Below are 2,470 nucleotides of genomic sequence, written 5' to 3' on the forward strand. Positions count from 1 at the left end.
GACTAATGAATGAACTTTTCTTCTTCCAGGTGAATCTTCAGCAACGGAAACCTCACGGCCATATTGAATTTCATATTCACATTGGACCTATTCACATCGACGGCACTGTACGCTGGTGAATGGACCGTCCGCCCCAGCGCTATCGGCTCCGGGACAATGATAACCGTCAATCAATAGAGATCCTCGGCCACCATCACCTTATCCTATGAGAACGTGTCAATTCCCGACGCGGATACGCGCTCAGAGCTCATGTCCTCACTGTCACACCCCGGACAATCATTAACGCTGACATTTCATCTGCTTCTATTTTGCCTTCCCTGGTTCTTATTTCATCAGTAACAAGCTTATTTTTAAACAACACCTTTCCATTTCCATTAAATACCTTATATTAGACCAGATGATGTCATTACTGTAGCTCTGTGCTTCTCAATGCAATGCAGGCAGATAATGGCTGGTGGTAGAGGCTGGGCATATCCAATCAGCAGGCCAGGGACAGTCAGGCTGGAGAGGACTCGGTTAGATTATGCCGGACGTCCTCCAGCCAGGTAATAAGGTGGGTTCTATCTGACTTGCCGCAGCTTCTTATGCACAGTGTGCAGTGACATCAGAGGAAGAGGGGAGGAGACGGTACCACTGTGCAAGACTGAAGGGAAGGCCGGAGGTCAGATAGAAGACTGAAGGGAAGGATGGAGGTCAGATAGAAGACTGAAGGGAAGGCCGGAGGTCAGATAGAAGACTGAAGGGAAGGATGGAGGTCAGATAGAAGACTGAAGGGAAGGCCGGAGGTCAGATAGAAGACTGAAGGGAAGGATGGAGGTCAGATAGAAGACTGAAGGGAAGGCCGGAGGTCAGATAGAAGACTGAAGGGAAGGATGGAGGTCAGATAGAAGACTGAAGGGAAGGCCGGAGGTCAGATAGAAGACTGAAGGGAAGGATGGAGGTCAGATAGAAGACTGAAGGGAAGGCCGGAGGTCAGATAGAAGACTGAAGGGAAGGATGGAGGTCAGATAGAAGACTGAAGGGAAGGCCGGAGGTCAGATAGAAGACTGAAGGGAAGGACGGAGGTCAGATAGAAGACTGAAGGGAAGGCTGGAGGTCACATACAAGACTGAAGGGGAGGACGGAGGTCAGATAGACGACTGAAGGGGAGGACAGAGCTCAGATAGAAGACTGAAGATGAGGATGGAGGTCAGTTAGAAGACTGAAGGGAAGGACAGAGGTCAGATAGAAGACTGAAGGGAAGGACGGAGGTCAGATAGAAGACTGAAGGGACCGTGTAAGGGGCCCCCAAATTTCTGATGGCTGCAGAGCACACCATAGATCCTGCACAGGCCATCTGAGACTCTCTATGATAGGCCGGGGTCCCTTTCCCTGTACCTCTTCCCAACTCCTCTTACCTGCTGCTGCTGGGGCCCGGCCTCCTCCACCTCCTCCCCTGTCACCTCTGCCATGCCGCTCCTGGTACAGCTGATACTCATGTAAGAGGCCCCCCAGGCTGCCCAGACCCCTCACTTGGGTACCGGCCGTACTCCCCTGATGGCGTAGTTCTATCAAAGTTTGGGACTACGTTACCTTTAAGGTCTCAGACTCTGAGTGCGATCTCACATTCCACCCCACTGACAAAGTCGGATAGAAGTGACATTTCAGGACCGATCAGCTGTTCCAGGGCAGATCAGTGATTTGCGATGCTGTTCTGCCCTGGAACAGCGTTGGAAGGCTTGACCTATTGGCGGTCACACATTCCATCGCCGAAAAACTGGGCGGGATTACATTGAAATTTGTGACCACGTCACCGGTCACACATTCCAACCTAGTCACAAACTTTGATAGAACAGCGGCCCTGTCTAATCATTTAATCAGAGAAATAGATTATAATAGGCAACATTACAGCGTAACGTTCCCCATTGTAATCCACATTTCTAATTAAATGAAATAACAGCACACAGTGTTCAATTACACCCGTACCATACCCCCCGCTCCTCATTCGGACTCCCCTGCCAAGCCTCACAGCCAGCATCCCAGCCAGATGGTGTGCACTGCAGGGGGGGGGGCATGTGACATGTGACACACACTTGAGTTAGTCACAGGACTCGACCCCTTGCTGAGAAGCCCGTCGGCAGTGCGGGGCCCTGGGATCCTGTACTGCCGCATATTCCACCTATGGTTGCCACCTGTCCAGGATTCACCCGGACAGTCCGGGTTTTGAATGCTGTGTCCGGGTTTCATGGCAGCAGAAACCCGGACACAAGATGTCAGGCAGACAGGGGCAACTAAAATTAAGATAGGGGCTACTGGCCCCCCACTGAAACTAGTCTCAAGTGTGATATTTACATATTAGTGGGTGGTGCCATTTACATATAAATAAGCCACGACTCATTCTACCACAAAAATGTCCACGTGTTGCTAGAATGTTCGGGTTTCGCTTGAAGAAAAGGTGGCAACCCTAATTCCACCAGGGGGGGGGGGGGGG

The 2,470-nt window shown here is 51.1% G+C and overlaps 1 protein-coding gene across 1 annotated transcript in view; it reads right to left on the reverse strand.

Annotated features, from left to right (window-relative positions):
• Positions 1 to 1,552: 1,552 nt before the first annotated feature.
• SLC37A2 (solute carrier family 37 member 2) overlaps positions 1,553 to 2,470 on the reverse strand; it is a 65,482-nt gene continuing 64,564 nt past the window's right edge. Inside the window, exon 20 of the mRNA XM_018564979.1 lies at positions 1,553 to 1,563. The gene's annotated coding sequence lies outside the window, so the exon portion shown is untranslated. The remainder of the gene's footprint in view (positions 1,564 to 2,470) is intronic.

The sequence above is a fragment of the Nanorana parkeri genome, unplaced genomic scaffold (genome assembly GCF_000935625.1).
Source record: "Nanorana parkeri isolate BGI_ZX_2015 unplaced genomic scaffold, ASM93562v1 scaffold802, whole genome shotgun sequence".
NCBI classification, from domain to species: Eukaryota; Metazoa; Chordata; class Amphibia; order Anura; family Dicroglossidae; genus Nanorana; species Nanorana parkeri.